Below are 22,205 nucleotides of genomic sequence, written 5' to 3'. Positions count from 1 at the left end.
AAACACACATTGACTTAAATCTGAGTCTTAAAATGAAAGATGTTTATCAGCTCCCCCTAAATATCGACTTTCAGGGAAGCTCGGGTCCTTTTCCTGAGCCAAACTAACCTTAACTCCCCTGTAAGTTGAACAATGAGGCTGCTGTCCTTGCTGGCTCACTAATTAGTTAGAACTTCATAACCAGGACAAAAGGCCAGTAACCCCCTAAGCTGTGTGTGTTGCTTTAGAGAAGCAGGTGAGTTTTCTAATCACATTTTGATTTATAGTGGGTGGGACCAAAAATCATTGCCCCAGACCTTCCCAAACATAGACGTATATACGTAGACGCCGCATTGGCTGCTGGATCGTACATCAATGTCGCCTCCTTATTGGACCGGCAGGACTGGCCTGTAAACACATAGAAGTTAACCCAGGAGCTGCAGTTTGTCTGGATAAAAAGCACTGGAAACTTTCTCAAGTGTTTTCAATGAGTCCCTTTTTACATGCAAGGGTTAATGATCCTTAAAGTGTTGTCTCCAGTTTAATTGGGATCACTAAAGTAGGTCAAAATCAGAATGGCCCCTTATTCTTTTCTCTCTCTTTACTTATTCATATATACATGAGTGCACACATGCACACAAAGAGCTTGACTGTGAAGAAAGTCTACTCGAGTGTAATATGTGCTGTGCTGCTATTTTTAAAAATCGTATCTTCCGTCTTCCATGTTCCTGATTTGGTCAGTACCTCAAAACTGTCATGACGGAGACACAGCAATTCTCACACTCATCTTTAGATTTTGTCAAAACATCGTTCAAGTGTTAGAATTCATTCAGACCCTGAACTTCTCAAAGTCTTTCTTTAGCATATCAGAGCTTAGCCCACCTGCAAAACCATCACTAACTGTACACTACATTTAGAACATTATTAAACATGCAATTAAGCCCATTAAGATTAGCAAACATTTGACCACTGAAATGTAAACATTATTTCAACTAATATGTTTAATAATCTTCAATGAGGACATTTAAAATTCTTCATTAATACAAACAATAGTACATTTAAATTCAACACGGCTCATAACGTACTCCTCCACTGCTCACCCCAGGCTGTAGCTGGTCAGCAATGCATAATGCAGTTTGAGGTTGAGGGTTGCAAGTTCATAGTGGAGTTTTTCCAATCTTTAACTTTTTATCAAAAATAAGCACGATTTTTGCAGAACACGCCTGCAAACCATAGCTGTTGCATAGATCTGACCAGTAGCACAGAGGGGAGTTAAAATGACAATATTGTTGGAAATGGGTTGATATACATGTGAGGACCAGTCAGTAACTCCTTGGTAGGACCATGTCCCCCTGTCCATATCAAAATGCACTGCCTTGTGTATAAATAGTAGTATAATTTGTTAATACAAATTAAGTATTACAAAGTCGATAAAATTGCTGGAGTTCTGAGTAGAACAAATAAATGTAACAGTTTAAGTAGTATGATAATATAATTGTATTAAAAATAATAGCCTTTGGTAACTGATGAAACGCTGCATTTGTTTGTAACACAACAGACTGATCCTGTGCAACATGCTGCCAATATCACACTATTCAGTTTGTATGCTTCAAAACCTTTTGTATTATATTATAGAACAACATCAAAACCGATGTGACAAAGCTAGTTTTGCATTCATAAATCCTTGAATATAATTACACCTCATTGAAATTGCTTATGAAATGTAAAGTGCTTCTTATCCATTTTTACTTAACTCAGTGCTAATGGCTCTGAAGGTCTCAGCTGTTGCACTTTCCTGTGTCCAGGCGTTAAAAGCTCCAGCTTCAGTCAGTCAGACGGCACAGATGAGTTGAGTCAAAGGTCTGGCTCAAATTCTCACAGTTGACCACTCAAGGCTAGCGTTATACTTTTTGCATCCACGAGTATACAATTCAGTTCAATTCAAAACAACGTTATTTGTCCACAGAGGGCATTTCAAAGGGATCTAAGTGATGATCTCTGTGATGTAATTGTGTTTCAAGTACATGGGCCAGATCCTGGATGCCTGCACAGCTCTATGTAGACATCCATGTATCCAGCTGTTCATTGCAGTCTTCTTCGCTACTATGATACATGGGCTGCACATGGTCCGCAGCAAGAGAACTCCAAGCAGAACAGAATGTTTAAAAAAAACTCACAGCTCTCGCTCTCTGCAAAAGTGCATAATTGAGGCTTAAGAAGAAATGCTGCCTGCTCTTCCCTCTGAAATATAACATACTCCTGACACAGACATGGACTGCTGGGCAGCTGGCAGACAAGCTCTGTTCATAACAAGGTGCAGTAGAGGTTGAAATTATGAATCACTTTGCTGATTCCTTATTGGTTTCTAGTCATTTCGAAGATTCACAGTCACTGATTATGTGGTTTGTTCATTTTTTTCCTGACATGTCATCATGTTACCGTTCGAATGTGCTTTACAGTGTCCGTCAGTAATATCAGTGTTAATAACGCCTCGGCACCCAGTTCAGATTCTGACAACAGCATAGTCCATTCAGTTTGAATATTTTGTGTTAAAGATGCTATAAATAGCTCCAACATGCAGTCACTTAAAGGTCCCCTCGTATGCCCATTTTACCACAGTTGATATGGTTCCTTGGGGTCTTAATGAAATGTCTGTAACATTTTTTGGTCAAAATACCACAAGGATCATTTAAAACAACAGCCTTTTTACCCTGTCTAAAACAGCCCTCTTAAGATTGACCTCTTTTGAGTCCCCCCCCCCCTCACCGCCCCGCCCCCCCTGTCAATCACACACACACACACACACATCCACTTTCACGTCTTAAATCTCTCCTTAGCATATGTAAGGTTGTTAAAATAATTTTAAGTCACTGTCCTGCACATATTTCTGTATTTGTTTGTTGTATTTCTTCATTGAAGCTACAATTTTAAAACTACTACAGCCTCTGATAAGGATGTACATTTATTTAAATACATGCATTAGATATGTGTGTATACAGTATATAATTGTATTTGAGCGCTCGCACACACACACACACACAGACACACGCACACACACGCACACACACAGATAGACACAGACACACACAGGCAAAGGGATGTGGGGGCTAGCCTTGGAAGCTAACACTGCTGCAACTTCTCAGCGAAATGCACTTAAAACCCCGGGTATGAGTCTATTCTAAAGCGAGCGACGGAGGCGGCAGCGAGCTGCTGGTGACCGGCACCGGTTCGTGCAGCTCGGGCTGCGTGGAGCAAATCTGTAAGAGCCACAAAAGTTATAATGTGCAGCTCTCTGCCCCCCTCCTCCTCCTCCGCTTCGCCACCCTGGCGCTGAGCGAGTGGGTTCCTTGAACACGTTCCAATGCTAGTTTCTAACAAAGACAGACACACACAGAAGCTACGAGTCGGGTTAGCCTCCGAGTGCATTGTTTTCTATGTAAACGTGCTGCATGCCCGGGACGCCACAAACATACACACACACAAGCTAGACTCCGAGAGCTAACAGCGGCACCTCCGAGGATCCCTCACCGGGACGTCCCCGGAGCTAACAGCGGCACCTCCAAGGAGCCCTCACCGGGACGTCCCGGACCCGACAGCGGCGGTGCACGGAGGTGCCGGTGCCGCAGCTAACGCTAGGCTAGCGTTAGCGGCGCTAGCAGCAAGCTGTTTTGTATTCATACATGCTGCTTCCACCGGGGCAAAACACACACACAGAAGCCAGCGTTAGCTGCTGCTGCTAACAACAACAAAGTGACATCCAGTTGAGGCAGCATAACCACAGCATCAACACAGTGAAGCAGCTCCGAGCTCCTACCTGGAAAAAACACCAACAGCTCACTCTCCCGGCTCCGGGCTCTCGCCTCCCGGGCTCCAGGCTCCGGGCTATGGGCTACGCGGTGGCTCTCGGTGGTCGAATTCGTTTCATGCTGCTAGATAACTTATCCAAGTGTTTACAAGGCTCGCAAGAATGCAATCGCGGCGCAAACCGATGGACGGTCAATAAAGTGGGTGGTTCTTAAATCTATTGTGGTTCCATCGATTGGTGGGTCGAGTGTTGGTGGGGGTCTCTGCGCTGACATAAAGACTGCCAATGACGTAAAGAATGCCCATAACCCCATTGGACGCTCGCTAGCGCATACTTCCTGACATAGAGGAACCACACCAGATCGCGGGAGTTGTGTTTTTCCACAGTTTTTGGGACGGTAGACATGCCAGATACCCAAATTAACGTGTAGAAGCACTACAAAAGTGGAATTTTCATACGATGGGACCTTTAACCTTCTGATAATGGATAAACTCATAATGAAACGCTCTTTTGTGTGGTCCCGATCTAATATCCTTTTCACTATTATGTCTTTCACGATGTTGTTGTTAAGTAATTTTTTGAAACCTACGAAAACCGCCAACACATTTAATCTGTAATGCCATTGGCACGGTATTTAAAGTAGTGCGCAACATGTCTTAATGTAAGAGGCTTAAACGCATGCGGAGCGCCTCTGTCATTGTGAATTCATGTCAGACAAGCAACGGCAACCACTCATAACGCTGGTTATGAAAAGCTGGAGTTTGCCCATTTTAAGGCAAAGATTAGAGAACTTGCACAGGAGCTTTCACAGTCATTGGTGTGTGTGTGTGTGTGTGTGTGTGTGTGTGTGTGTGTTTGTGTGTGTGTGTGTGTGTGTGTGTGTGTGTGTGTGTGTGTGTTTGTGTGTGTGTGTGTGTGTGTGTGTTTGTGTGTGTGTGTGGGAGCACCCTGCTCTCGGCTGTGGTTAGACCATCAAAGACAGTGTCACAGAGAGATAAGGAAGAGGTATCCCATTTTGCCTTTATAGAACCCCCCCACCCCCTCCACATGTAAACACAAACATAAACCCACCGTAGAAAAAAATCAATTGCAGATGAATAGTTAAACCCCAATTTAAGTTCAATCAAAAAACATATATTCTGACAAGGCTATACAGTCAAGTAACCTGAAAACAGTGAGTGTGTGTGCAGGAGGGATCCGAGGCAGCTAAAGTTATTGAAAGATAAACGAAAAGAGCCATCGAAAGATGTTTAATGAAATAATTAGCTGTCAAAAGGCAGGCTGTGAAGCTGGCAAAGAATCCATCACGAGGAAAGCTAAAATCCCCCGGTTTATGCTGTAATCCAAGCTTTCAGGAACCTGGGTGATATGGGCCACTTTTCTTTTTTTTTCTTCGACTGCATTTTGGCTGGATTAATTGACAAGCTTGTCAGGCACAGGAGGGAAAGCTGTTTGGGGCAGCTGAGAAGCCAGGACCTAACAGCGAAAATCTGTGGCTTAAAGAAATGGGTTGCAGCACAGCCAATATTGGAGCTAGAAAGACAAGTGTGTGACTGAGTTTGTGTATTTCTGTTTTCGTGCTTATTTCATATTTGAAATGTAGCATCTGCAGCTTTGGGGCCAAAAATGACGGATTATCACATTTAGTGTCCAAATCTTGATTCTCAAATGTTCCCAAACTTGCCGAATGTCCATTCTGTCCAGGTTTAGGGTTAGTCCAATTTCCTGTCTTACACTACCTGACCATCTGACGGCTCATATTCTGCTCTGCGATATAATGTCCTTCCTTCAACTTGGACTTATCTCTCTGGTTTATGAGGGCGAGTTCTAAATTCAAAGCCCGGGAAAACCTTCTTCAGCCTTTTGAAGTTCCCAGACCTGTTTGCGTGAAATCAGTTGCAGGCACCTTTTTTTTCCTAATGCCTCACATCAAAGTGCTGTCCTGTCCCACTGCTACCACTGAGGCCTGCCTCCATTTTCATCAGCCGCACTCAGAGATTGGTGCCTCTTGGTTCTTAAGTAAGATTCTGCTCTCTGATTACACTTCCCCTAGTTGAGGGATTGTTAATGGAACATAAAAATAACTGACCCTGAAACTGTGGATGGCAGGGTGCATTATTTAACTACTCCTACCATAGCCTCCAGGGAGAGCAGGGAGGAGGAGGGCCAGACAGGACGAGGAGGAACAACCGAAGAGAGGAAAGAAAACGTGAGGGAGCAGGGATGAGAACCTTTTCTCACCCGCTGTAAAAGACAAAAACAATTTTTGCAGCTGTTTCTAGTCCTTGTCTGAGACTTCCAGCCTCCTCGCGCTCGGTTATAGTAATTCTTTAAGGGTCATTCATCCTGATGTTGTTGTAATTGGTCTCCTGTGTGAACATGATGCTCACAGATTTGCCTCAAGGCTCTGGATCTGTGTCTGCATGTGTTAATGTACAAACAGGTGCTGTGAGAACAACAGGAAAAATGTGTGTAAAAAAAGAAACAACATAACAACAATGGGGGAAGGCATGGGTTCACAGAGAAGCATTCCCACTGTTGATGTACAAGCGATTTCACGTCTGTTTCATGAATTATTAACACTGAAGCTCTTTTGTGTTTCCCATAACAAAAAGAAAGGAGAAAGATGAGGTAGAGGGAGGGAGAGATGGACTGTGAGAGTGCGTGTCTGTGTCTCATCACTTACTGTACGTACTCAGTCAGTTAGTGACTTGGCAAAGTGTCCCTGTTATAGTCTCTCTCTGGTTTTCGATTATTTTTGGAGTGTGGCAAAAACATAAGTATTCTCGATTTCTCATGTACTTGTCACCCAGGATTTCCTCCTTCGTTATACAATGTAAGATAAGATAAGATAAATAAGATAAAATGTTATTGATCCACACACCCGGGGAATTCAGTTGTTACAGCAGCAGGCAGCTCAGAATGAGGTAGACAAGAGGATAAAAAATGTGAAAGAAAAATGCTTAGTATGTACATTATATGCACCTGTCACTGCAGTGGTTTGTATATAAATGCCATAAAGTAAAGTGCAGTGGCACAGGAGGATTGCACGAGCAAGTATAAAACTGTTTGTACATAATAAACAATGTTTGATCAAAAACATAAATGTGAAAAAAACAATTCTGTTAGAAATAGTGCAAATACGACGAGTAGAGAGACATGACCAGTCCATTATTTATTTTTTTCATTTCTGTGTAATTCGGTGTTCATTCAGTGTAAAGTTCACATTTAGCATAAAGTAGGCCTGCAGTCAAACATGTGTAACAATCTGTTATTCCTTTTATAATAAGGAGGTCTGGGTGGGATCTAGTCCGGACCAAAACAGGAGTGAAACGTGCCTCAGACCAACAGAAGTGGTCTCAGTCTGGATCAAAGTGAACTGTGGATTAGTCTGTTGGCAGTGTGCAGAAACTTATTTTGTATAGTTTGCACTTTCAGACCAATTGCAGGAAGTTGAGACAGCATTTAACAATAGCGGAAGAAAAAGAAGCGGAAGCAGGACTGCTTGTAGTCTTCACCTCTAACCATCACTGGTAGTAATGATATTACAGTGGCAAAGGAATTAATGAAGAAAACTTAATAAATTATAAAGAATTAAAACAGAAACGCTACCCTTTCTTCTATACACTTCATTAAAAAGATTGTCAAATACAATACGCATATTGACAACACACTGACCCACATACCACTGATGTCATATATAGGAAGATTTGCAGCCACACAGGTGATGAATACAGGACATGTGTATATTATGCAAAAGTCAAAACTAAATGGTTCAAATGTAACAGGTTAACAAAAACATGAACTCTGGTTTGGACCATGGTCCTGACTTTCAGGTTTGAAAACACCTTTAGACTCTTCTCAACATTTGCATTAACAATAAATTAAATTGTTTGTGATTCACCTGCAAAATTAAATAGACAATATTTAACACTGTTTATTTATTTTTCCTATTCATGTGTGTGATCTCAAAAATGCAGAAACATTAGAAAACGGTAACATGATGTAATGGACATTTTTTGATCTAACTGCTCAGTGAGTTCAGCTAAAGTAGCCTGAATCAGCATTATGCTCTTCTAGGAATAACTGCGTAAGTGTACAACCAAGGAAATGTTTGAGCACTATGAACTGCATGAACCGGTGAACTGTTCAAATGCGCAGTGTTTGTACACAAAGTGGTCAGGCAGCTGTGGCTGAGGGGTAGAGCGGTCGTCCTCCTACCTGAAGGTCGGCAGTTCGATCCCCAGTCTGACCCATCTGCTGGCAGAAGTGTCCTTGGGAAAGATGCTGAACCCTGAATTGCCCCTCATTGAACAACAAAGTGCTGCTAACAGATTCACTGTATGAATGTGTGTGTGAATGGATGAATGTAAAACTATGCTGCAAAGTGCTTTTAGTGGTCATCAAGACTGGAAAAGCGCTTTATAAATACAAAACCATTTACCATTACAAAGAGATGGGACTGAGGACAGATGTGTGTCCTAAAGTTTGTAAAAAAGCCAGCTCGTCATAAGAGACATTTGCCAGACTCATGAGCCTTCCTTGGCTGTCAGAACTCTCTCCCTATTTGGCCAAATGGAAACACTGTTGCTGTGTTTGTGTTCAATATACTCTGTGTAAGTTTGCTTCTTGAACAGTATTGAATGCCTTGAAACTCGGTTGAGCGTTGATTCAATCATTTAGTGTAATAGTTCAAATCCTCACCAGGGGATTAAATGCCAATTCTCACAACACCTGTTCCCTCATACAAGTGCATGGAATACTCCTTGGCCTTGAATGTAATGCTCAGTAAGATTACTATTGTTACCTGAACATGGTTGTGTTTTAAACAAACACACTGAGAAATCCCTTATCTACACGATTGTTCCTCGTAGTTTTTTTAAAGCTACCTTAGCCACTAATCGATTCTCGAAAAAGCACAAAATGGTAATTGAGTCGTGATGGCACAAACATGTGTCTGCATTGACTCAAGTGTGAATTCACACATCCGCAAACATGCAGACAGAGGCATTACTATGCAGAGTGGAATTGTGTTGACAGGGATAAAGGACAGTGTCTTCCACAAAGTCCAACCATCCTTGGGTTGAATAAGCTTGGTACTCTCAGTAGACTCAGTAGTCTGTATTCTGCTCTAGAGGGAAACATTGAGCTGGAGGGTCTGGTGCGTACACACACACACACACACACACACACACACACACGGTTGTGCATACAAGCCAACACGTCCACAATTATCCACCAGGGAGTCTCATTCACACACTGTGCTTACATTCGGAGCACTGGCAACCTTGCTCCATTTGAACCCCAATTCAATCCCCCCCCACTCACTCCTCCCTTCAGTGTCATCAAGGGGATTCAATTGCTATGTCTCTCCACAGGTTGTGATTCTCTCTGTGTCCATCTGTCTCTCCACTTGTCTTGGCGCCTGCTCTGCTCCCTTGTTCTCACTGCCTGACTCTTCCACGTCCGCTCGCCATCCATCTCCCTCCAAATGTAGCGAGTTGTGGACTTAAGAGGAAAACTCAGTTCGGATTACAGCCAGGAGAAATGACAGAGTAAATATCTGTTTCTCTCAGTCTCCCTCACTCTTTCTTTCTCCCCTCATATTTGTCTGCACCTGAGCATGAAATCACGTGGGCCCGCTATTGAACTCTGGACATCAATATGACACATGCAGACGCACGCAGTGATTTATTTATGTGTAATGAATTTAGAGCAGGAGTCTGGTGAGAAGAGACGAATAGTTCAAAGCTTCAAATGCTTGAAGGCACAAGAGGAGAAGAACCTCCTTCATAAACTACACGCACACAAACCCACACATACATATAGTACGTTACATAACACTCATATAATGTTGGATTTCAGTATTGCTTTAGGGCATATACTAAAAAGCACTGTCTGCTTTAGTTTATATCATGGCTACTTATAACATCCATCTATCTATTTATCTTCTTGGGTCATCATCAGCATCATCTTCAATTTCTTATCCCAGACAACATGATTTAAAGACAATGCTCAATGAAACACCGAGAATACATTATTACAATATTATTATTAAGAAAAGATTCCTAATGCACTTGCAGTGGGTGAGTGAGTCTCCGTCAGGGGGAGTGGGCTCGATTTCAAGAGAAGAAGGTGATGTTTAAATGATTTTGCTTTTAAAATTTGAAACCAGTCATGACCGTTGAGGTCGGGGGGGGGGGGCTCTCTGGAAAAGTCTCAGGCTTCTGCAGCGAGCCTTTCATCTCCGAGTGTTCTCAGGTATTATACTCACAGTCACTTAGTCAAACACAAACCCTCAGATAGAAATGAAAAATTCAAACAAAAAAAGGGAAGGACACAGACTCACAATCTTTCTCTAAGTAGTGCACACATTGGCGATTCTGAGAATCATGCAACTTGCATTGCAAACCTTTTATCTGTGTCCACATACATTGAGAATAATTTAGACTACATGACATCAATCCTATCTGTGAAGGATTTATTGCTGCCTTTATCTTTCTTTATAAAATATCCCCCCTAGATTCTCCTTAATAAATGTGTTAAAACTATATTTCATAATCGAGGAATGCATAAATTCATTAAATTGCTGATAGACATTATTCAGCTTTATGCTAATTCTGTGCAGCCTCATGTGCAGGAACACCTCCCATGTAACTGATGATTACCTGAGCTGTGAATAGGCATGGTCCTCGGGACATCACTGACTTAATGATCATTTTAAATATCAACACATTGGCCTTATGTTACCTCATTAACATAGAACTCAAACTTTACAGCACGTCTCTTGACAGTCAGTCACTTGCTTGTACAGTGTGGTGCTAAAAATACCTAAGCAATAGGCAAAGGATTTTTTAAAGCTGCAATAATCAGTAGGTTTCCTTTTTATAACAATGAGGTGGATTTTCAAAATTGAAGGCTCATTTATGCTTAAGATATTGCCTTCATCCGTGGGAACACAGACAAAACAGCACAGTACCACCTGAAATCTTGGGGGCAGTGTAGCCAGTCTTTCAAGAGGGACAACCAGTGGACATAAGAACTTCCAGCAATGGTGCAACCTTTTGAGACTTTGCGAGTTGGCAAGAAACTACACATGATGTTAACTTTGAAGTTAGAGACATGACTGCTTTAGTGAAAATGATTCACTGTGTACATGTCACAACTTATTTAAATAGCCTTAAAGATCACTGGCATTAACAACTATAGCACTATCACGATGTGTAGCTTAACAACAATGCCAAGATAAAGGATGTAGGCAGTGATGGTTACATTATTTCAAAAGAAAGTATTTCTTACAGACAGTACAGACAACATTAATGAGCTTAAGGTGAAATGGATGGGCACATAAGGATAGTCCCACCTAGAATTATCTCAGCTGTAGTTTATTTTCACCTCAGTCTTCTGGTTGTACAGTCTGCAGCTGTAAGGGCGTGGTTCCTGCTCCTCAACCTTGTTGTTTCCCGTACGTAGCCATTGCAAGCATGCACAATCCACGTTTACACTGGACTTAATTTCGTCAGGTTGACTGACATCGGGTTTTGGTTTGATGTAAGCAATGCGTTTTTAGGCAGGACACAGGAGCAGAGTCAAAGGAGATATTCAATGGTTTATTAACACTTGTATCAAGGACTGAATGTAGTAACAGAGTGAATTTTCACAGTCCAACAGTTGATTGTCCAGTTTCCAGATCTAGTGTTCAGAGAGGTTGAAGCTAAGGCAAAGGCTGCCAGGTGTCTGAGCTGGGTGTGTGGTAATGGGAGTTGACTGAATGTAGCAGGAGGTGAAATCAGGTCGATGATCCTAAGCACAGACAAAAACACACTGGGATTAATATCCAGGCAGACGGGCAGGTAACAGATTCAAAAGGCAGAGAGAGGAGTTGGCCGAGCGTTTCTACCACAAAGAACGACAATCTGGCAGAGTGTTGGCAAATGAACAGGTGCTTCTACACAGCAGGATGTAGCTGCGTAAATCGGGAAAACAGACCTGGGTGTGTGAATGAATTTGCGGGAGAGATGGCATCCAGAGGCCACACCCATTCAGCACCACTCACAAGTCTTGTTTCAATTCAGGGGCAGCGCTGGGTCTTTGGGTGGACGTGGTCCACACGGCCCATGAAGGCGCCAAGCTGTCTTCAAAGTCAGCCTCCGAGGGATGCAGCCCCTGAAAAATAAATTAACGTTTTTTATACTGATGTTCATTAACATGTTCTGTCCCTGTGAAAAAAAAATAATAAAAAAAACTAAGACAGACACAGCTACAGACAGTAACAAGAACCAGCCGAGGACAGGAACCAGAACACAAAAACAATCAAATCAAAAAGGCAGAAGTCCTTAAACTTAACACAGTACTGCTAGTGTTCTGAAGGGATGTACAGTATGTTTTTTATCATTCAATTAAGAACCAACTCAACAGTTGAGTATTTACTGTAGACATGATCGGGTAGAAACTTCAAATCATCAGACCAGTCAGTTACGTGTTTGTCCAACTGGGTCGCACATTTCAAAAGGAGAGAACCAACATGGACTCGCATCGGCCCAGGTGAAGAAAAAAGGGAGTCTGGTTTGCAGTATTGTTTCTTTTTATGTGCGCGTGTGTTTGTCTGTTAGATTCATTTCACTCGTCCTCTCTTTTTATTCATCCCCTCTTTGTATTCTACCTTTCATCCTGTCGCCTTTAGTTGTTTTTCTGTTGTCTTCCATCAGACGTCCAACTGCTTTCTCCCCTTGAGCCAACTAAACAAGGTTTGTTTGAACCCATGAAGTTGAATTGTTTAATAAGTTGGCAAAATGTTCTTCCACCCTTGTGCACATACACAACACCGACGCCTCTACAGGAGGCCCAGGATATGTCTAAAGCCTTTGAATATGGCCATTAGTATTTGTTTTTACACTTTTAAAGTGTAACCGGTATGTACAACCACCAGCAGGACGCCGAATCCACGCAAACACGGTTGCAGACACAATTTACGCACAATCCCCAAAGGCACGCTGAAAAAGTTTAGAAGACGTATCAAGGCAAAGGCATGCAAAAGCCTGCGGGGACCGAGCCACATAATGAGCCAAATCTGGAATGTGTGAATCTGACAACAAAATCCATCAGTGCATTCTCAAAGCCCATCTCACCCCTTCCTCCCTTCACTCCGACTATCTCTGACTGTCTCGCGTCTCTTATCTGCCTCTGCTCGCATCTAATCACAATAAAAAAAAAAAAATCAACTGCAACTTCTGAAAGTTGTGCCCGCCGCAGATACACTCGCTATTGTGAAGCTATGGGTCTGTGTGAACATGCGTTTGTGAGTGTGTGTGTGTGTATATGTGCATAACTCTGGTCCCTCTGTCATGGCCTAATTGGAGTATCTGAGGCAGGGGACACAGGGATGTGAAGTGCTAATTTGATTTGTGTTTGTGGCTCTCTGAGATCGGCTCAATGTAACTGATGCAATTAGTGGTAACGCAATTGTGTCTTTGTTCCTTCATGTGTGAGGGTATGTGCAAGCAGTCGAGTATTGTATGCTTTCATTTTGTGTGTGTGTGCATGTGTGTTTTTCTCACTGCGCTCTCAAACACATTCTCAAAGTTGCGTGGTTTTCTGAACACTCAAGTTTGTCTTTGGTTGTTTGAGAAAGGCAGAGCAGCGAGGGAGAGGGATTCTCGCCACACCGGCAAAGTTTGCCGCCAAGTGGCAAAGTAAACATTGTTGATATCCTGTCTTAATTGATTTGTTTGTGTTTGTTGATTGAGATGAGAGATGCAACCACGGAGTGTAAACGTACAAATTATGAACAGCAGACTGCATAATTACATCCCTGATATTTCCCTATGGGAAAGTGCCTATGGGGCTGAGGTAAAGAGAGGCAGGGAAACTGAAGGCAGAGCAGAGGCGGCTTCAGAGAGTGACAGAGAAGCATTTGAACAAACCGGCAAGGACATTTTTTTAAATGAATAAATTTGATTAGGGAGATTTCAGTCATTACACTTCTCGATGCTCTTTCTCTCCTGCCACCCTCGAGACTAGTGGATTAGATCTAAACACTGGATTAAATTAATCTGCATCCTGGGATTAGGATTATGAGTGTGGGTTTTGAGAGATTTATGGTATGTTGCATAATGGATTTACAAGATTTCTATGGGTTTAAACCAGTATATTGAGATTCTTAGGGGAACAGGGAAGTGGAGTGGTCTACGGAAAGAAGGGCAACACAGAGTAAGGGGTGGATTATTTTTAATTCATCCGTCCCAGGTGTGTACATAGGCGCATTTCAGGCAGAGAAATATTCCGAGAGAATTTCTGTGTAAGGAGTTGGATTTGTATTTTCTTGAAAATGTAATTTAGTCCAGCCCTAATGTATCATCTCATATTGAAATGAGAGAGTGCTACTGAGGTGCCCAAGGGGGTCAGGCTATGTTTCACTGGTTTCCAACTGTTTTTATACTCATACTTAAAACAAAGAAAAGGCAGCAAACAAAGAAGCAGATGCCACACATACAAATGTCTATATAGGTTATGTGCGGTCAACATGATTCTACGAACACAACCCTGCATTAGCACAGACAAAAACATATGGTGGAACAGGTGCCCTGAGCTTCACTCTGCAAATGTTTATGCTCTTAATCAACTTGTATTATCTTAATCCACATTTTAGCAATTATTGATTGGGCGGTGTAGCAGCGGCAATAACAAAGCCATATCTCTATGTAAAGGGTCACGAGGGTTATTCACCAGCCTGTTGTTCTGCCAGCATAAGACCTCACCGCATCTGTCTCTTTGCAATATTTACACGGTCACATGCGAGAAAAGACAAATGTAGGCTTTTCTTTTCTGTGCTCCGTGTGTAAACATACCTATTATGCTCGTCATACAGAATTATAATGAGTTGAATAGATCCCCATCCACGGCCTGAAAGGAACCATACAAATAAGAGAAATCCTTTACATACAGTGCCCTGTACATTCAACATGAATCATTAGCAGCCCTTCCGCTCCAGAACGGCCCACTCAATTCATTTTCCTTGTAAAAAAATATGATGATATGTAAATGATGAGTGGTGAGTTTGTTCCTCACACCTTCGCTCATCGTGTCTTCTACTTCTTTTCACCTCTTCACTTAGAAATGTTTACTTACTCGGATATGCTGAGGTGTAAATCACACTGGATAACGGCCATATCACTGTCATCAATGTAGGGGAAATGTAAAGATGAAAACTGCACCAGAGATATTTTCATGTCAGATTTCATAGACTACACTTGTCACAAATCCAATTATCCACGTTACCAGAGCAAACCACTGAAATCATGCATGTCTTACATTTCTGATGCTGGTGTTCACCTGTGTGTGTTCGCATGTCTGAAGTTCTCCACCACTCATGCCTCAGGCAAATACTGGAGATCAACCAATTCATTCAGTGTCTCTGGTGCCATGCTGGTCCAGTTATAGTGTGATTAGTTTTAATTTGGAGGAGGCACGCTCCACTGTCACAACTTTGACAGATGTCACTTTGCTTGGCTTGCTCCAAGCCGTGGTCAGGCTCCCCAGGGGAAATTATTCTGCTGTGAGTTTGGGAGTCAGTTACCAATGCTGTTTTCAGTAACAGGCTCTAGTCGAACACTGGAGGAACTCCTTTAACTTTGCTGTTCACTTGACGATAAAGGAGTAACCAGTCACGGACCTCTTCTCTTAGATCCGTTTGTTGCATGTGCACAAAATAGGCGGGAGAACAAACATGGCTTTAACATGACAAGATAGAGCCTTTTTTTAACATTTTTGTGCTACATAGATCTTCATTAACGTAGTCAATTTAAATGCGGTTGCATAAGAGGACTGTTGGGCCTTGGTGGCGGTATCCACTCTACTGAGTGATAAAAAGCCTACTGTCTCCGAAATGTTGTGTTGTTGTCATTCTCCTCTTTCATCTCCTTCTTCAGTTTCTCTTTCTGTTCTTTCTCTTACTCCTTCTTGATCCTCCCTTAGCGTTGGCAGTAGTCAATGCAAGTTCCTGGAAAGACACAGACGACATATGGTTCAGTATTTCACAAATTCAAATCAGACTCATCTGACGAAACACACCTGAAGCTCAGTGTATTGGACCATCAGTAGCTCTGTGTTCTCTGCCTTGTTGCTGCCTTGGTTAGAGGAGTCCTCCTGCTTGACCGCACACTTCTCCGCCGTGTCCTCCTTTTTTTCGTAGCAGGCGTCCATCTCTCCAAGCTCAGCTTTGACAATGTCCTCCAGAGCGTTTAATCTTCAACTCCTTCTCGCTCTGGAGAACCTCTGAGCTCTTCCCATGAGCTTTAGGTTTTTTTGTTCAAGTGCCACTTTTTTATTTGTGACACGGACAATCACTGTATCCTTTTCAAAAAGGATGCTGTCCATCTTCCTCACTTTGTTGTTGGCGTCCTCGGGCGCCCGCTTCTCCTCAGTGTTTGTGAGCAGATTCTCCAGCTTCCTTATCTCCTCATAGCACGCCTCCTTCTCTGCCTGCACAGCTTTAACACTGTGACACTCCAGAGAGTTGACTTCTGTCTTCCACTCATTCTCCGTTGGGTGGACCTCTCTCAGGATGGCTCTAAGCCTGGTCAGGAGCTCCAAGTTTTAACGCTTTTTTTATTTGTGACCTGAGCGATCACTGCATCCTTTTAAAAGATGATGTGCTTCATCTTCTTGTCTAAGGAAAGCCCCAATACCTTCACCTGGTTGCACTTGTCTTTCAGTCCCTTTTCACTTTCTCGAACTTCTCATTCTTAATATGATAATTCAATTTGTGGATGTATGTTTGTTCGTCCCTCAACACTGGCTTAAATTTGTTGAGCTCGTTCTCCAACTCTTCCATGGTCGTAGGCCTGCCCTGGGGCCTCATTTATAAAAGAGTGTGTAGGATTCATACTAAAAGTGTACGTACGTACAAAATCCGGAAATGGCGTAAGCAAAAGATAATTCCGATTTATAAAACCGTGCGCACGTACACCTGAGCGCAATGTTCGCTTTAAAAATCACAGTCCACTTGGAAACGTTCGTACGTGGATCTGCCTCCAAATCCGCCCTCCACACGCCCACTTTCCACCATAAATGGTCAACGCAAAGCACGGCGTGAATATTAAATAATGCTGCTGACCAATGGGTTTCCACCGTGAGTCCTGACGGAGTCAGCGCATCAAGCGATGTGAAGAGGAAGTGAAACTTTCTGACACTGACAGCGAGGTGTCTGTTAGTGAGGTGGAGGTGAAGAGCGACTTCATGGGACAGCAGTGATGTCACTAATAAAGAAAATACACTGATACTCTGCCGCTGCTGCTGTGGATAACACACTGTGTGAGATCAGAGATCACTGAAGCCTCGCTTCCTCGTCCTTCTAGTCACATGCACACATCAAGCAGTTCCCCGCACCGGTGTAACGGCAGTATTTATTTATTTAGAGCATCGGACCGATTCCCTCACATCAGTGGATCCTCACCTCTTCTGGGATATTATTTGGAAAGTTTCCTCATTTCTTATAAGTAATCTCCAGTGCGCTCTGTGCTCTGTGCGCTCTGTGCGCTCTCTGGCTCAGTCCCGTTCACTGCAGCGATCTGATGATACGCGCACAGTGTTAGAAGATATTATTAAAACCTATTAATGACTCGGCTCCGTAACTCTGCCGTTAAATCGAATCTGAACCTTATTTGCTTAAAGTTGTTTTATATTTTTTTAATTAAAAGGCTCATGTGGAGCAGATACGTCGCGCGAGAAAAACTGTTGGTTTTAATGTAAATTATGAATTGGATCAATAATCTGCTGCAGTTCACCAACTCACGTCTGTGTCGCCGTTTTCCCGTCTCCCCAAAACGCTCGTACGGGAGGGTCTAAGTTTGCGTAGAAATACGCACATTTTCCCGTCAAGTTTGTTTTTATAAATCCCAACGTTGGCGTGAGAAGTGGCGGACGCACGTTTCAGGCCCGTTTTGTGCGTACGCAACGGTTATAAATGAGGCCCCTGGTCTGGCCAAGTCATTCTGATCCTGCATGGTCTGGTTCTCCTCCCTGATGGATCATAACCTTCAGTGCAGCATTTTGTTGACCCAGTTGGACTCCATGTAGACCTGGAAATACAGAGAGTGTTACAAAATTACATTTAATAAGTAATTCCTGCTCAAGGTGTTTCACCAGCTCTGCAATTGCTGTCATTTTCTTCCACACATTTAGCACCTCTAAAAAGAGGCTAAACTCACCTACAACTGATTCTAAAGGTTACAGCGTTTCACATCGAGCAACAGCTGATCTGTGTTTAGCTGTTAAAAAGTAAAAGTCCACAGTATGTCTGTGTCCTGTTTTGATGAGCTAGTGTATCACATGGAACCGTTCAAACGGAATGGAGAGATCCACAGTAATTATTTTAGAGAGACTGGATTTTGAGAGTCTGCAAGCAGGAGACGGTAAGACAGAGATCAGGTGCCAGGCAACAGTGATGAGGAGCGGGGACAAGGTGAGGTTGTGCTTTGAACATCATTCAATGCTCAGTAAACAATGGTATTTCAGGCAAATGGATATTTTTGTCAGACACTGCCCTGGCTGTTTATAGAGAAGAGCCACTGGCTACAGCAAGTAAAGTGAACAATATGTTATGCAAGGAGAGGCCTGAGGATACAAAAACTATGTTTATTATGTATTTTGAGGGAATCTGACTCAAATGATTAGGAGTTGCAGACGGATCTACCTACAAAACTATATGTTCTCTTTTCAGAGTCAAATCACTTGTTTTGCTCATATTTATTTCAGCATGTATTTGCATTTTGATAAATCATTCTAATTTGAATAAAGAAAAATCCAACTATGAGTACAGAACAAACCTAAAGAAAAGTCACTCATCTCTGTTTTAAACCTCACAACACATCAACCGACACACTCCCTCTCAAACACTTTATGATTGATGGATGGCGTTTTCACAAATGTCGGAGACGGGTCAAGTCGGCCACAGCTTAAGATGCTTCCATTTCACGACTCTCTCTCTCCCTGCTACCGCCAGTACCGCCTACTGCCAGTAATCATACCAACATCTTCCAGCGATCAAAAAAGGATAGCTGTCGACAGAGATGAGATCAACATATTCCACCTCAGCAGAAGAACTTTTCAACCGCAGCTGCACACGCTGGGTGGAACTGAACCCGTATTCACTAAGTCTGCACAAGGATCATCAATTCCTTTTATTGTGAAGTCGTGAAATACAGAAATCTTTTTTTTTGTGGGCGAGCCAAAATCAACATCAAGTGATTGAAGGTTGCAAAATATATATTCTTTATTATAATTTGTGGCACAGGGGTCAAGGGGTATGGACTGTTCACAAGTTTGGTAGAAACTATGAGATTACATTTTTCTTTTTTATAACATGTTCTGCCTAAAATACTTTATTAAAAAAAATACACATATAAACCATTTATATAGAGGTGGAGGTTCTTTTGAATTTTTCTGTACAGGACTGCAAATAATTATACTATTATCTGCAAATTATTTTCTCAAAATGTAATATTTTTCTACATTTCTAAATGGCTATCATGGTTACCCAACGCACACACTGCTTGTTCAGTTCAGCCAACAGTCCACACCTCAAAGTTAAAATTGTAATAAAGTTATTGAAAATATTCATAGATAAAGCCACGTGTTTGTATTTTTACCTACAATTATCAAAATAGTTGGCAACTAATCAAGTAACAGCATAATCAGTACAACCCTACTCAAATTCCTTGTAATGTTGATAAATTAAAAATAAATCCCCTTACTGTTTTTGTTCAGGTAACTCGTTGATTGATTGACTGGTGTAATTAATTGGTCTAATCACGGCAGCCTGGACCCAGGGCTTAAATATGCAGCTGCTGTCTTTTGCATCTTTGTTGACTTTGAATAGTGTTTGGTTGGGTCAGATCTCACTGGACCACAAAGCACATGCAGAATATTGATAACATTGTTTCTTTAATTATTATTTATCTTCCTTAAAAACAACAACCCCATCACTCCCTTAGCTGCACAGCACAAAATCTACTAGAATATGCAACTCTCAAGGTGACGAGCTGAAGGCTTTCTTACAGTCAGCTACTACAGTTGGAAAAACACTAAGTGTTTTCACTTAAAAAAGCATGGACTTCACAATGTCCATTCGTTAGTATCTCTCATGCCACAAAACTTTGAATAGAATAATCACATGCAAGGTATAGAAGTTAGGTCAAAGTGAAGTTAAAACACTCCGCTGTAGCTCTAATGAACAGTACATACTAAATGTATTATAAGTATTAATGATCTGATATGCTTAATTCTGCACAATATGAAATCTCCCTTACCCTGATCACACCAGCGACCTCACAAAGGTTGTAGTTATATTAAAAGATAATGTAAAAAACTTAAATAGGCTCTCTCTCTCTCTTGCTCACTCTCTCTCTTGCTCCTCCCACTACGACGCCACCAACCAAACCTTACCCAACTCCTTCCCGTTCTCACTTAGAGAGCAATAAACGTTGTCATAATTCATCCTCAGCTCTCCCTTTCAGTAGCGCAACCAAGGGTGCATACTCGCTCGCTCTACTTTAATACATCCATAAACACAAACAAAACATACACATTTACTTGTCACCATCCACAGACCTCATCGCCCCACCTCCAAGTGGCATTTGGCAAAACCAGGGCGGACCATTTTTTTTCTTTTATTTACATGGCTTTCGCATACTGCATTTTTTTTTTCTTTATATTTGTGCAGAAAACCCCTTATGGGGGCCAGAGAATGCGTTAATATATGTTATAAAAATATTAAGCCAGTAGGGAGGGGCTAATGGTTTAATAGGAGTTGCATTATCTCTACATAGTTAGTCTAGAGTAGAACTTTATGGGGCGCCCAGAAGCTTGATTCCAATGATGATAACATTGATCTGTGCGTGTTAAGTTTTAACTAGATATTTTTGCACATGCATTAATTAGTGCACAACATGGCAGTGTGTTGTTGTCATTTGTCTCTGTGTGTTGGCTCTGCAGTACGTTGGTGAACAGGCCGTACCCCGCCTCTTGTCCAATGTAAGCTGGGATAAGCTCAAGCCAACCATCCAAGAACAAGCGGTATATATAATGAATGGATGGATACATTAATAATAGCCAGGGCTAACTTGTAACTGTGTAATATTGCAAAAAAAACATTCTCTTTGTCATGGAGATGTGTGAATGTGAGACGTCTTGCACAAATGCACTCGGCTCCAGCTCTGCCTCCTCATCTTATCCCAACTTCTCTTCTTCCACTTTATATTAGTTTAGAATTTTCTCCTCATTCTCTGAGATGTATAATATCAGTGGGCACTGCAGAAACAGACATTACGTCCAGTAGACAGTGCAATGTGGTGCCAGCAGGATATGTAATTAATATTGTGCCAGCAATCTTGTTAAAACTTCCACTCTAGCCCCACCCACAACACAACCACTCGCACATTTGCATGTACACACACACACACACAAACACACGCACACACACACTGGCCCTTGACAAGCAATCCTATTAAACAGAGAGTGTGGCATTTAATCTCTTAACAAGGGGGGACCTGCCGAGAGACAGAGCGACAGACAGGATATACCTGCAGACAGACAGAGAGGAGTATTTCCTCTCTCTCTCTCTCTCTCTCTATTTAATCTCAACCCTTCATAAAGCATCCACCCGTCCTGCAGCTCCTCATTATCGCCTCACTGTATTCAAGGTATATTCAAGCGATAATTCACAACAATGTCCTGGTAAAGTAATGCACAGTAGGCACAGCACCCCGGCTGTCCTTGTATTACCAGTGTCCACACACTTTCCGGACACACTTCCTCCACAGCTCCCAGAAGACGTGAAAGAAACCCTGGTGATTGCTTTTGTTGAAAATCCTCCAATAGGGTTGTCCACGGCTTCCACCTGGAAAAGGCTCCAGTGGCAGACCTCTAATCCCCACTCCCCCCTGTTAGATCACTTTGTTAGATATTTCTTCTCTGGGTATTTATTTTTTAATTTTGTATAGAGTTGAATCTCTTTTTTATATAAGAAGCAAAAAGGGAAAAAAATCTGCTCATGGTCATTAGTGTTATTTATCGAATGAGGAAACACATTTTGTTGGGGCTCCGTTTCTGATCCTGCAATTTTTTTTTGTTCCTTCGGATGGAGTGATCAAATATCTTGTCACTTTTTTATACATATCAAGACTGTCCCATTTTCACAATTTGGCAAAAGGTAAGTGCGCATGTGAAGGACACCAGGTCTTTCTAATACCAGCTGTGTCGTGTGTGTTGGAGTGGCTCTTCAACAAGTTGCTGCAAGGTTTTGTCCTTTGTGTTGTGATGTGTGTGAGTCTGTAGGATTTCTAGAACGTGTTATGAGTATTGTATTGTCATGAATAGAACATATATTATGTCATGAAGAGAATATGTATTATGTATTATGTCA

This window comes from Limanda limanda, chromosome 2 (genome assembly GCF_963576545.1).
Source record: "Limanda limanda chromosome 2, fLimLim1.1, whole genome shotgun sequence".
Classification (NCBI taxonomy): domain Eukaryota; kingdom Metazoa; phylum Chordata; class Actinopteri; order Pleuronectiformes; family Pleuronectidae; genus Limanda; species Limanda limanda.
This window is presented reverse-complemented; position numbering follows the sequence as displayed.